At 39.9% G+C, this 14687-nt stretch overlaps 1 protein-coding gene across 8 annotated transcripts in view; it reads left to right on the top strand.

Moving 5' to 3' along the window:
- Window positions 1-14687, top strand: part of CDKAL1 (CDK5 regulatory subunit associated protein 1 like 1) — a 715645-nt gene that overhangs the window by 406012 nt on the left and 294946 nt on the right. The gene's annotated exons all lie outside the window — the stretch shown is intronic.

The following is a 14687-nucleotide window of genomic DNA, read 5'->3' as shown; positions in this document are numbered from 1 at the left end:
GGGTCATGGGGGACACCTGGGTTCACTTGTATCCCTTCCCTGGGTCAGGTGCTCACCCTCAAGGAGCTTACCGTTAAGCTGGAAAAATGGGCATATGTACTGCTAGGTGGTATCTCAATGACAAACGCCACGGTAAATACGAGCAAGAAACACGGATAGGCAAACAATCATTTAAATGAAAAAGTACATGCTAGGATCCATGACGGCTGTTTGAGAAATAAAATAATCATATCGGACCCAGAGTTATGGATAAGAAATCTAATAACTGCTGTAGGAAAATCATGTGCAAAGTATAGAAACAAGTCACTTATATCTTTATCGGTTGTGTTCTTTGCAGTTAGTTTGTACAGAAAAATAACATTCCAAAAATCTAAAAGCAAGTATGGCTGCTGAAATTTGATGCATAAATCCCAATGAATATTCAGTGATTCAAAAGATTGTTTTCTGTTGATTTGATTCGAAGCCTATACTTGTTGAAGTTGTGCTTAAAGAGCCTCCCTAATACCGAGAATGTATTTTAGAAATTCTGAAAACAGACTTGGTAGCAGTCTGATTGTTAATTATAAATATTTAATGAAGAAATTTAGCAATTTCAATTTTGTTATTCACATATTTCTAGCCATATCTTTCTAGTAAAGGTATATGATTTATAGGTTAACTTTGGTACTTTGGACAGTGTGGGACTGTTAAGATTTGCTACTTAAAGATAAATTGCAGGCATGTCAATTTATACGTAACCCTTTGACTCAACACTTGAAAAAAAGCAAGTGGCTTACTCTATAAAAATCAAACATGGTAACAGCTGTAGCAATAAATGTGAGGTTTGCAGTAAATGTGAGGTATACACCAAGCGATACGCTAGATGTGTGCATTAAGGAGAGTCTCGTCAAGAATTAAGGGAACCATAGTAGCTACAATCAGGGAAGTTCATGCATGAGGGGGGATATCATGTATTGGCTCCGAGATGACTAAATAAAGTACCTCTTGGAATAAATTCAGTACTTTAATTAATTTCAAGGTTGCAGAAAGGAACGGTACATTTATAGCAAATCCTAGTGCTCGATATCTAAAGTAGTGCTGTAGTTGATCTCCAGGTAGATGCTCCAGGGCAGTGTCTAAAAATCAACAGGAGGTGCCATGAACATAGCTTTACACTTTACTGGGGAAAACACCAGATGTTTAGTTCATAGATTATAGTTGGAGTGATAACAGGTTCTGATTGTCATGGTGTTTCCTTTTTAAAATTCTTGTCATGGGTGCCTGGGTGGCACAGTTGGTTAAGCATCTGACACTGGCTCAGGTCATGATCTCATAGTTGGTGAGTTCAAGCCCCGTGTCAGGCTCAGTGCTGGCAGCTCAGAGCCTGGAGCCTGCTTCGGATTCTGTGTCTGCCTCTCTCTCTGCTGCTTCCAGCCCCCTCAAAAAAACAAAACCAGAAACAAAAATGGGGCGCCTGGGTGGCTCAGTTGGTTAAGCGTACAACTTCGGCTCAGGTCATGATCTCACAGCTAATGAGTTGGAGCCTCACGTCAAGCGTTGTGCTGACAGCTCGGAACCTGGAACCTGCTGCGGATTTTGTCTCTGTCTCTCTCTGCCCCTCCCCCACTCATACTCTGTCTCCCTCTCTCTCTCTCTCTCAAAAATAAACAAACATTAAAACATTTTTTTTTTTTTAATTTTTTTTTTCAACGTTTATTTATTTTTGGGACAGAGAGAGACAGAGCATGAACGGGGGAGGGGCAGAGAGAGAGGGAGACACAGAATCGGAAACAGGCTCCAGGCTCTGAGCCATCAGCCCAGAGCCTGACGCGGGGCTCGAACTCACGGACCGCGAGATCGTGACCTGGCTGAAGTCGGACGCTTAACCGACTGCGCCACCCAGGCGCCCCTAAAACATTTTTTTAAAAGCATTAAAAGTAAAATAAAATACAATAAAATAAAATAAAATAAAATAAAATAAAATAAAATAAAATAAAATTCTTGCTTTAAGCGATCTATAGTGTTGGCCTTCCCTCCTATATTGTTATCTTCACAAGGCAAGGACTTTATCATATCCATGCCTGGATGTACCCTGTCCAGTGGTGGCTCAATAAGCAAGCAAATAAAGAATGAATAAAGGAATGTCCTTCTTCATAAAATAAACTATAGAGCCCACTCTGTAGCCTTGAACTTTCAAGTCTTAACATTCTGGTCAGAAGAGGCCACAGAAGATGGCAAAGTAAATGAACTTCAAGGGTGAAAGTTTATCCCAATGAGAGGCACTCCCTCCCGTGCACATGATAAGCTGGGAGTAACCCAGTCATATTGGAGCACACCAAGGGAGAGAGCAATCCAAAGGAAAATAAAGCAAATGAAACAGAGGTGTGCAAGAATCAAAGACCCATGCCATCTGAAAATAAGAGTTTTCAAAGTCTTCCTTTGACACTTTGACAGGGTCTTTTCACCTTGGCTTTGGTGGTTCTTCTCATCTCCTTGAGTGGGAGAGCCTGGAGCTTGCAGTATTCTCCAAACACATCGTCCATTATGTAACAGGCAAGATAACTGAGCTGCGGAGGCTTCTCAGGCTTCGCAGGGTGAACTAGGACCTCTAGAAGAGGAGGCCAACCTGGTGAGCCTCAGCCCCTGCGGGCCGATACATTGTATGTCCCCATTTTCCTCACGGTAAGCCTGGGGTGCTCTGCTGAAATCACAGAACTTACCTAAAGAGAGTTCTCCAAATAAGAAAACAAAAGAGAAAACAAGACAAAAGATGGAAACAAAAAATAACACCAGTGAATGACAGACAGTGATGTCATTTAAAACTGTGCGGATAAAAGAAACCCACTCTTGAAATAACTACTTAGATGCCTTACTGCCCTGACAGTAACATTTCCTTGAGAATTGTATTTGTAGGACCACGCCTTCTTATGTTTCTGGAAGATGCTTCCTGCTTCAGACTTCAACCGCTGGACTGTTTTCTTTCCCCATTGTTCCGTTTACTTCATATTCTCCTGACTCTTGGGCGATCTTTCTTAAAACCCTTTTTACCAGCTTGCTTGCTTGCTTGCTTGTTGCTTGTTGGTTTAAACAATTTATTTATTTAGACTATTTATTTAAAGAGGAAATCATTTAAGGGAAAATATCAAAGTTTCCATCATTATTTAACAGTATGGTGTGCGGCCGCCTGTGTGGTTAAGTCAGTTGAGCGTCCAACTTCGGCTCAGGTCATGACTTCATGGTTCATGGGTTCGAGCCCCGCATAGGACTCTCTGCTGTCAGCATAGAGCGCACTTGGGATCTTCTGTCCCCCTCTGTCTTTGTCCCTCCCTGCTTGCGAGCTCTCTCTCTCTTAAAAATAAATAAACATCAGCGGTACCTGGGTGGCTCAGTTGGTTAAGCATCCCGCTTCAGCTTAGGTCATGATCTCACCATTCATGAGTTCAAGCCCCATGTCACACTCTGTGCTGACAGCTCAGAGCCTAGACCCCGCTTTGGATTCTCTGTCTCCCTCTCTCTCTGTCCCTCCCCTGCTCGCTTTCTTTCTCTCTCACTCTCTCAAAAATAAACATTAAAAAAATTGTTTTAAATAAATTAAATAAATAAATGAACATTTAGAAAATAATCTTTTGAAAGTGTGGTGTGGAAAAATAGATCTGTTGATATTACTTCTTATTTAGTCTCCATAGGAACAGAAGATGCATATTAGAGTTAGCATAGGGTCCACTTCTAAGGTTTGATCAAGAGTCTAGGGATTCCCCTGGCTCAGTCAGTAGAGCATTCGACTCTTGGTCTTGGGGTCATGAGTTCAAGCCCCACTTTGGATGTGGAGCCTACTTTAAAAGAAGTTTAGTATCATGTGTAACCCTTTATATAATAGATGTTGAATAAATGTGGGTGAATAAAAGGAAGGGAAGGAGAATTCTTAATCCTTAACAGGCAGGCAAGTAGTGATGTGTTGTTTGGAACATCTGTAAGCCCTAATTTTAGCTTATTGCTGCCATAAAAAAATAATATGAGATTAATTTTAAACAATGATATAGCAAAGAGATACCTCAAACATATGTACATACACATATGTATCTTGGAAAAATACCCTGGAATTGAAGAAACATAATTATAAGCTTATGTATTACTTACTAAATATAGATATGAGGTCAAAACAATAGATTAAAAAATGGATTGAAATCTATCTCACCTGGTCTTAAAGTCTGCAGTGCCTGTCCATTACCCACAGGATAAAGATACACTGTGCAGCTTGACATACAGCATCCTTCAGATGCCTTCTTCCAGGGCTTCCCCATTGTCTTGACCCCTTAGTACCCTGTGATGCCTCCTGTATACTGTGGGTCTTTCATACTCCTGAAATTTTTACTTTTTATCATTCCATTCTTACCATGTGATGACAGTTGGTAATAATGAGTTAATCCGGGTCTCCTGGGTGTCTCGGTTGAGTGTCCGACTCTTTATTTCAGCTCAGGTCATGAATCCAGCCCCTTGTCGGGCTCCTTGCTGAGCATGGAGCCCGCTTAGGATCATCTCTCTCTCTCTCTCTCTCTCTCTCTCTCTCTCTCTCTGTCCCCCCCTGCCTCTCTCCCTCTCTCTCTGTCCCCCCTCCTTCTCTCCCTCCCTGTCTCCCTCTCTCCCTCCCCCTCTGCCCCTCTCTCGTTCTTGCTCATGCTCTCTCTTTCTCTAGAGTAAAATTTAAAAAAATGAGGTAATCAGATGTGCTACTATTTGCTACTGCATGTGCTGGCTAGTATATTGCCCCTATCATGGCAAATAAGAGATATTTTCCCTATGTGTTTTCTTGCTGATTGATATTGCTAAGGTCATAACCCGGGCATATTCTTCTTGAATGAACTCTGACCTTCCAGAAAGCAGTGTGGCTTGTGAATTTGACCCCTCTTGAAACAGCCTATCTTAGTGTTGCCTTCCTGGTTGTCGGGAACCCACAGCTAAGGTATTATAATTCAGACAACATAATACACGTGAACCCAACAGGGCACAATGAGCTCAATGGCGGTGATACAATGGCTACCACTAATCAGACACCAGAAATAGCTGGTACTTTTTTTCAAGACTGCATAATAAGAACATCAGTGCAATTCATCAAGTGCTCGTTATTTTCAAGAAACCACGCTGATTGCCTTATACACATTATCTCTTTACCTTCTTAAAATAAGCGACCTATATAGCTTATTATTGGCCTCAGTTTATCGATTTAAAAGCCAAGTCTTAAAAAGTTTAATTATTGGTCAAATTCTATAAGTAGTTAGCAGCTGAACTGGTTTCTTGTCTGATTCTAAAATGCTTTCTACCACACTGCATCTTTCACAGAGTCTTTCCAAATGCTTCCCAGATTCCTTCCCTGCTTTGTCGGACTCCGTCCAACGCATCTCTAAGGGCACACAGCATGGTGCTCTCCGATGATGATGACTTATTTACATGCAAATCCAACAAAACTGTTGTCCTTTTTGGGGAGAGGCTGTCTTGTTCACGTGTTTGCTCTTCAGTGCCGGTGATAACATGCACCCAATGAACATGTGCCGAATGGTGTGGTACCTCCACGTTCCTTGACTGCACGTCTCAGGTCTGTTGAAGTATCTTCATATCCGTGCAGAGCATCTAGTTTTAGAAGACTTTGTGGATGGTCGTTACCTGTGTGCCTCACTTAACGTGTCCCTCTTCTGTGAGGGGGTACTAGATGGTGAGGGAGAATCCATCTCGGGTGCATTTTATTTATTTGCCCTGCTAAGAGATCAGAATGTTAGGTAAGCTCTTTAGAACTACCTGGAGCAGATGAGCTCACTGTATGATTACTGAGTTTGTAGACTATCTAGCCTCTTAGCTTCTTTCTTCTCCTTCCTGCGTCTTCCCTTTCACTGATTTTTTTCTAATCTCCATCAGAGAAGTCCACAGTGGATGGTCAAGGAAGAGAAATTAAAATCAGGCAGTTTGTCTTGTTTTTCATTTTATGGGTTGGCTGCTAAGGAAAAGATGTGAAAGCTGTTGACTGGTAAGGAATCTATGGATTTTATTTATCTAAGCTATTCTGGTTCTCCCTGGGTTAGGAATAATTTAAAATAACCTTAAGATTCCTGTATGTCTTAAAATTGTATCAGAATTTTAGTACATCACTTACAGCCTGGTCCAGAGAGGGTAAGTTGATGACTCTGGAGTGCAGATGCTTGTTAGTAAGGACTTTCCTACGTTCAAAGTATGAACACATCAAGCTAATTATTCTTCCATTTATATTATTGTGTAAAATATCGCTAAAAATACAGTTACATTCCCAGGATATTATCCTACCTTTTATTTATCTTCAGTTAAAATGTGTAGATTTTTAAAAGATTTACATTTGGTGTATTTATGTTATTTAATTACAATGTTATATTATGTAAGATATATCATAAATAAGTGATATTTAAAATGTTGCATCTGTGTTTGGTTGAGAAGTCTTGTAATCACTAACAAATCTGTTTTCTGCTACCCTTGATTTTTGTATATTTACTTCTACTTCAATGATCTTATTAGTCTAACCTAATTGTATATTTATCAGAATTAATTTATCTGGTAAAAGACAATAAATATGCCACATAGTAATTTATGAACATTAATTAACATGTTTGGCCTGGCAGACTTTTTAAAAATGCCTCCTAGTTTCAAAATAATGTAGCAAACTCAGTACTTACTGTATTTCTGTTTCATCAAAGCAGAGCAGAATTTCCAAACTGAAGTCAGTAATTCACATGGGGACCATTAAAGTTATTTTTCCTTAAGGCTTATGCTTTTCAACATAATAGAAAAATATGCAAATAGACTTTGTGCAGTTGTATCAAGATATTTCCCCCCTTTGACAAATGGAAGGACAGGCTAGATGATTTGTTTTGAGCAAGGAAATGGAAAGGAGAAATCTATTTCTGCCATCCACAGTTAGCTTTGGGACCTCAGTGTGCAGTTTGATCTGACTGTTGACACCCGTTTTCTGGCCAGTTATAATCATCGGCACTTTACTTCATTCTTAACCTGGCTTTTGCGAATTTCACGAGATCAGTGACACCTCTGAAACTGGAAGCCAAAGTCTGTTTCTGTCTGAAAATCTGGGGGTGGGGGGTGGGGAACCTGCATTAAAAATACTAAAGGGATTCATATCCAGAATAAAAAGTTGATCTGGCTTCCCCTGGAGCCTAATTCAGAGAGCCCCTCTGCAGGGGAAGATAAGGATGGAGGGCAGGCCCCAGCTCCCTTTGCCGAAGGACTTGACCACTTGTGATAGAAGATGAAATTAACTTGCTGCTCTGCATAACCATGATGGCGGGCCCCTCCCTACTTCCAGTTCTGTAGCCTCCGGGACATGCTGGGTCTGCACACCAGCAGAGTTTCAGTTGGGCCTCAGACACTTCCATCTCTGCCCACACCTGTGTCCCAGCCTGTTCGTTCCTGCGATCCTCATTTGTTCCCGCGCCAGGTTTCAGCCTCGTAGCTCCAGGCCTGTGTAAGAAGCCTAAGCTTTTCTTGAACCCAGCAGCCCCTCAGAAAAATTTCCATAGTTTATTGCTTCTTACTACAGTCTCAGTCTATAATATTCCGTCTGGGTGATTAAGCCTCATGATTACACGCAGACCCAAGGACCCAGAAAAGAAATGAACTCGTAAATAGATAGACATGATCTCAACAGACGACTCTTTGTTGCTGCCCTCATAACAAACAGACTCCAAAGGTTTCATCAGGAATTTTATTTATGCTTATTGTCCCAGGTTTTCAGGGGAAAATGAACTATTTTGTGGATGAATGAATGTTCCTCGTGTTGAAAGTATTGGCTACCTCTGTCTTCCTGGGAAGCACAATGGAAAATGCATTGTTTAAAAATTCTATTTATGTGGGGGCGCCTGGGTGGCTCAGTCGGTTAAGCGGCCGACTTCGGCTCAGGTCACGATCTCGCGGTCCGTGAGTTCGAGCCCCGCGTCGGGCTCTGTGCTGACAGCTCAGAGCCTGGAGCCCGTTTCAGATTCTGTGTCTCCCTCTCTCTGCCCCTCCCCCATTCATGCTGTGTCTCTCTCTGTCTCAAAAATAAATGAACATTAAAAAAAAATTTTTTTTTTAAAAATTCTATTTATGTGGCCATCAATAATGTATAGAGGCCTACACTGTGGACTTCACTGTGGTTCTCATTTTTACCTTCTAAATTACCAGATAGCAGAGGTGAGAGTCTGGACCCACTGTGGAAATGTATATCATCAGATCATTTTTGGTTACCATAAGATGCTTTAATCGACTGTGTAGTAAAAGCTATCCATATTTCTCATTCTCTTATCTCATTTTTCCCCTTGCCATTGGCCTAAAATTGTGAAGATTGCTCATGAAATCCAATGACATGTGCATATTTATTCCCAAAAGAGATGATCATTTTCCTGAGAGGAGTACGTAAACGTAAAACACGTGTCAGGACAATAAGTGAACGGGTGTCTGGGTGGCTCGGTTGGTTAAGCATCCAACTCTTGGTTTCTGCTCAGGTCATGATCTCATTTTGTGAGTTCAAGCCCCACATTGGGCTGACAGTGTGGAGCCTGCTTGGGATTCTGCCTCCCTCTCTCTCTGCCTCTCCCCTGCTTGCTCTCTCTCTCTCCTTCAAAAATAAATAAACATATAAGAAAAAAAAGATGATAAGTGAAAAGTCCCCAGCAAATGCTTTATAATGAAACTGATGCCATTGTCAAATATGTGGAACCATGTCTCTATGTATATATATCTTTTAATAAAGCAAAATAGTTTAAAACATACATATGTACATACATAAACATACATTTATGAATGTACATATTAGAAATTATATAATTAGATATATATCTGCTATGTTAGATATATATAATATGTAATATGTTATATATTGTATATATTGAAAATTATATACAGTGGAAATTATATATACTAAATACTTTCCAGAATACTTCTAGAATATTCTAGAATACCTAAGAAGCCTGGAGATTTACATATTTCAGTTGTGGGATACAAATATTCCCATTCGCTCTTTTTAGTATTCCTGTGTACATTTCAGTTTATAAAGGAGGGCATTAGATATGTATGTGGTTTAATTTGCATCTTAAAAGGCATTTCACATTGCCATTCCCCTGAATCCTTAATTTCACAGGAGTAGTTGAGAAGGCTTCCATGTCACCTGTCAAAATTAGTATAGTTCAAACTGCACAATACACCATCTGTGGGCTTTATCTTCCTCATTAATTTAGGAAGTCACTTATGCTGAAACCGTTGAGAAAAGCTGCCTTTGACTTTCCTTTATAAGCACCGAGAACAGCTAACACATAAAGCAATCAGTGGACATTCCTTTACACTTTCATTTTGATTCCAGGATATTTCTCTATTGATTTCTTTGCTCTGATAGCCTATGAAAGGCTACCTTAGGCACTTGCTAATTCAGCACTTAGTAAAATGAAATCCTCATATTTTATATCAGGTGGGTAATGGAATTTTCAGATGATTCATGGTGTAGAACAGAAAGGTTGGTAATGAAGTTAATGGTTCATAGAATAGTAGAGTGACATTCTGCATATTTTTCAGAAAGCAAAGTGCAGTTTCTTAGTTTGCTGCTATGTATTTCTAGTTTACTAAATTGTGTGCTGCTTCCCGGTCCAGAATGCATCTGTTCTTTTTCCCCACGTCTTCCTTTGCGTACCACAATAATAATTGGCATGAAAATGTTAAGGTTTCCAGTTGAAGTCTCCAATTCTGTAATGTCATTTAACAGTAAATAATGAATGTGCCCTAATTTGGAAATGTAAGGGTTTTAAAGTTACTGTTACTATTAAGCACTACTTTATATGTGTGTTACATAGCAAAACTCTCAGGTGGATTTAAATGGGCATCAATAGTCCACGTGTGATGAACCATTTTCAGGATTAGAGGTATTGCACGTGGGACGGAGAAAATTAAACTGTAATGTTGAAAGTAATTTTGAATTAATTGTTCATCTATTTAAAGGGAAAAATCTATTCTGTCTCTTTTTATGGCATGTATTTTTGTGTGTTTTTAAAAATCCCTGGAAAGTTTGCCACGTGTAAAGCAATGTTTCATTACAGAAAATACTGTTGAATAAGTCTGTCTCTAATATATGGCAACAAAGAAATAACTCTCCTAACTACATGTTAAAATATATCTAGGGGCACCTGGGTGGCTTAGTCAGTTAAGCGACCATCTGACTCTTGATTTCAGCTTGGGTCATGATCCCAGGGTCCTGGGATTGAGCCCCACATCAGCTTGGAGCCTGCTTGGGATTCTGTCTCCCTCCTCCGTCCCTTCCTCCCTCTCTCTCTCTCTCTCTCTCTCTCCCCCCCCCCAATAAAAATATTAAAAAATATAAATAAAATAAATGTAAAAAGCAAACTTTATATCAACTCTTAATATACAGTGCCATGTGCAGTATCAGCCTACATTCTGATCAACTGAAACTTAAAACGTTAATCTTTTAATTAATTTATTACTATATTTTCAGCCTTCCTTTTTTTTTTCCTCCCTCAACAAATTCTTGCTTTCTGTTCCTCTGTTCTTCTATTACTGCCCATGTGTTAGTTTCTTAAGGTTGATGGAACAAATTACCACAAACGAGGCTGCTTGAAATAACACATATTTTTTCCCTCACGGTTTTGGAGGCCAAAGGTCCGAAGTCAAGGTGGTGGCAGGCTTAGTTCCCTTCTGGAGGCTCTGAATTGGAAACCTGTTTTCTTTCTTTCTCCTGTGGTGGTTGCTGGCAGAGTTGGGCATTCCTTGGCTGGTAGACGCATCACTGCAGTTTCTATATCATTCTTTGCATGGTCTTCTCCTTGTGTCCGAATTTCCTCTTAGAGGGACACCAGTCATCGAATTAGGGCCTACCTTAATTGTGACCTCATTTAAACTTGATTACATCCACAAAAACCCTGTTTCCAACTAAGATCATATTCACAGGTACTAGGGGTAATGACTCCAATATATCTTTTTTGAGAATGGTGCGATCCACAACAGCCTTCTTTTGTGGTGAACAGACATTCTGTAGTGTGCCGTTTTAATGCCCTTGTTTGATTTATATAAATCTGTGTGTGTGTGTGTGTGTGTGTGTGTGTCTGTGTGTGTGTGATTTTCTTAGTGGATGCCTTCAGATTACAGTTAGTATCTTAATTTATAACAATCTATTTGACTTAATCCCAACTTTATACTAGTATATAAAAAACTTCACTTTTATGTATACCTGTTCCTTCTCCCCTTCTGTGCTATTGTTATCATACACATTATATCTTTATACAAGGTATGTTCATCAGCACACTTCTAATTAGTGCTTTGTGCAAGATAAAAGCAAGAGTTGCAAATGAAAACCACGTTATACTGTCTTTTATATTTACCTTTATAGTTTTTGTTCCTTGTGCTCTGTATTTCTTGACATGGAATGTGGTTTCCGTCTAGTGTCTTTTCGTTCCAGCCTGAACTTTGTTTCGTATTTTTCATATGGGTCTGCCAGCGACGTATTGTCTCAGTTTTTGTTTATCTGGGAATGTCTTAATTTTTCTTCTTTTTTTGGAGGATGACTCCTATGGATCTAGAATTCCTGACTAATGGTCTTTTCCTTTCAGCCACACTTTTATGTCCTCCCACTGCCTTCTGGCCTCTGTCATTTCTGATTAGAAATCAGCCGTTAATCTTATTTAAAGCATTGCTGATACATGGCGAGTTGCTTCTCTCTTGGCGCTCCCAGGATTCTCTCCTTGTCTTTCAACAGGTTGATTGTGCAGTGCCTACGGATAGATTTCTTTGAGTTTGTCCTACTTAAACCTTCTAGAATGTGTAGTTTTTCTTCAAAGTTGTGAGACTTTTTGCTATTATTTCTTCAGATATTCTTTTTGCCTATTTCCCCCTGTCTCCTTCTGGAATTCGCATTATGTGTATGTTGGTATGCTTAATGGTATCCACAGACTCCTGAGGCACTGTTGATTTTTATTTTTATATTTATTTTTATTTTTCTCTTCTTGAGACCAGGTAATCTCAACTGACCTGTCTTCAGGTTTGCTGATTTCTTCTTCTGCCTGCTCAGATCTCCTGCTGAGCCCCTCTAGTGAATTTATTTCCATTTTTGTACTTTTCTTACCAGAATTTCTATCTGCCTCTTTTTTAATTTCTATCTCAATGTTGATATTTTTTATTTGGTGAGACATTATTCTCAAGCTTTCTTTCAGTTCTTTCTTTGTTTTGTTTTTTACTTCTTTGAATATATTTAAAATGATGATTTAATGTCATCCAGTAAGGGGGGGACCCGGGTGAGTCAGTCAGTTGAGTGTCAGACTTCAGCTCAGGTCATGATCTTGTGGTTTGTGAGTTTGAGGCCTGCATCGGGTTCTGTGCTGACAACTCAGATCCTGGAGCCTGCTTTGAATTCTGTGTCTCCCTCTTTCTCTCTGCCACTCCCCCGCTCATGCTCTGCCTCTCTCTGTCCCTCAGAAATAAACAAACATTAAAAAGTTAAAAAATAAATGAAGTCGGCCAGTAAGTACAACTGGGCTTTTGCCAGGACAGTTTCTATTGGCTGCTTTCTCCCCTGTGTTGTTTTGCATATTTTATAATTTTCTGTTGAAAGCTAGACATTTAAACAAACATTTAAATATAGTGTGGAAGCTCTAGAAATCACATACTCCTCTTTCCCCACGTTTTGTTGTTGTTTGTTGAGTGACTTTTCTTAATTCAATAAAGTCTATACTTTTTGTCATGTGTGAACGGTGGAAGTCTCTACCCGATTAGGTTATCCATCAGCTGATGGTTAGAGATTTTGTTAAGTGCCTAGAACCCATCAGTCTCTGTCTTCAACATGGGAGAATGTTGTCGCATGTCCTGTCAGCTCAGTCAGGGTGCTTACATCTCTCTCTTAACCTTTATTTGCTGTTTGTGCAAAACGTGAGGTTTAGCTAGAGGTGAGAGCTGAAGGCCTTCTTAGGTCTTCGCTGAGCACATGCACAGCCTGGACATACACATAGTCCTAGGCACGCATATGGCCTTCTAGAATCCCCACAATATGTCAGGATTTTCCAACGCCCCCTCTGGACATCACATTCCCTGGCTTTTCCTGTTAAGCTTTTTGGTTTATTTATTGTTTGCCCTAACTTATTCACAGCCCCAGGCAGCCCTGATGTTAAACAATTGCAGCTGATTATTTTTGACAAATGCCCCTGGGAAAAAGGCTATTTTCACTGGGTGAGTGCCAGGTCAGGTTAAATAAGCAAGCTGAGTGAGTAGAGTCTTCCATAGAACCACTAGACAGATCAGATAATGACAGTTTTCTTGAAACAAGGCTTTGAAGGAGCTCTAACTGTCTTTTGTCCCTTCCAGTGGCCGCCCGGCTGCTGCTTTTCACCATGATTAAAGGCTGTTGGTTTTCAAGGCTACTTCAGAGCTGGGGAGTGGGAGACAAGAAAAGGGCAGGTTTAAAATGCCTCATAGTTCTCTATTCTTACCAAGAGTCCTCCATTTTTCTTGAACAAAGGCTACCCAGATTGCTACAAGCCTTCAGTTAATTTCTAGAATTCTGAGAAAAGTGATTTTTGACCATTTTGTCCCTATCTTCATTGCTTTCATGGAGGAGAGGATTTTCAGAGGTCTTTACTCTGCCATTCCTTCTGATGTCCATAAATATTATTTATGCCTTGAAATGGACTGCCTGTATATCTGGCAGGCCATTAGTGCGTTGGGTTAGTCCATTTTCTTGCTTAATTTTTGTGTTCCGTGTCAAAGGTGGCGTCAATCACTTATGGTGCCATCTGCCCTCCTAACGCTTTTGAGGAGGAGCTCATGTCATTAGTAAGTTATTGACAGCCAAAGATCACTATTAATTGAGTCTCTCAGTGGCCTGTAACAAACATCACCCTCACGGAAAGCACAGAGATAAAATGTATACCTCATTAGACACTCGTAGCTCTGGGCACCACATAGAAGGTAATGTGGCATACATAGGCTGAACTTGACTGTGATGGTTGGTTGCTTCTCTCTCTCTCCCTTCTTAATTGATTCTTTTATTAGAAATCATATCAAATAGTATTTTGTTATTTCTATTCTAATAGATAATTCAACTTCCACAGTCACGATATTGTATGTTGTTGAAGTTGCAGTTGGTCTTGATCCATAAAAATGCTTTGTTTTCTTGATAATGATGCCCCTTCACAACACTGTCATGTTCCATCATCGGCGTAGTCTTCCAGAAAGCTTTGCATATCAATTGATTAGGCGTTTGTTAATCGACAAGAAGATGTTTGCTGTTGATGCAGATTTACTAAACTAAAAAGATACGCAACTGGCAACTAATAGCTATAAACTCTGGAATTTGCAGTAAGCCACCAGAAAATACAGGCAATCCAGAGGTAGTTAACTCCAGGAATTAATGAGTCATTTAAAAATGTGCAGCGCATTGTTTCGCGGTCACAGTACACACAGATTTTAAAATGCCTCGGTTGTATTCCCGACATTTTTGTTCAAATATCTTTGTGATGTTTTTATTTATTATTCTTCCAACTTGAACGGGTTGTGATTGTATTGAAGTGCTCACACGAGTAGAAAAACCTGCATCTGGATCCGTGTTGTCATTAATGTGGCCCTTTTGTTGAGTCTCGAGTCCTTCTGAAAAGGGAACACCACTTTGAGGGGATTGCACTAAACGAGACAGATTTAAAATTTCCATTTGG

Source organism: Leopardus geoffroyi, chromosome B2, assembly GCF_018350155.1.
Source record: "Leopardus geoffroyi isolate Oge1 chromosome B2, O.geoffroyi_Oge1_pat1.0, whole genome shotgun sequence".
Classification (NCBI taxonomy): domain Eukaryota; kingdom Metazoa; phylum Chordata; class Mammalia; order Carnivora; family Felidae; genus Leopardus; species Leopardus geoffroyi.
The sequence above is the reverse complement of the archived record's forward strand: the minus strand, read 5'-3'. Positions and strand labels throughout refer to the sequence as shown.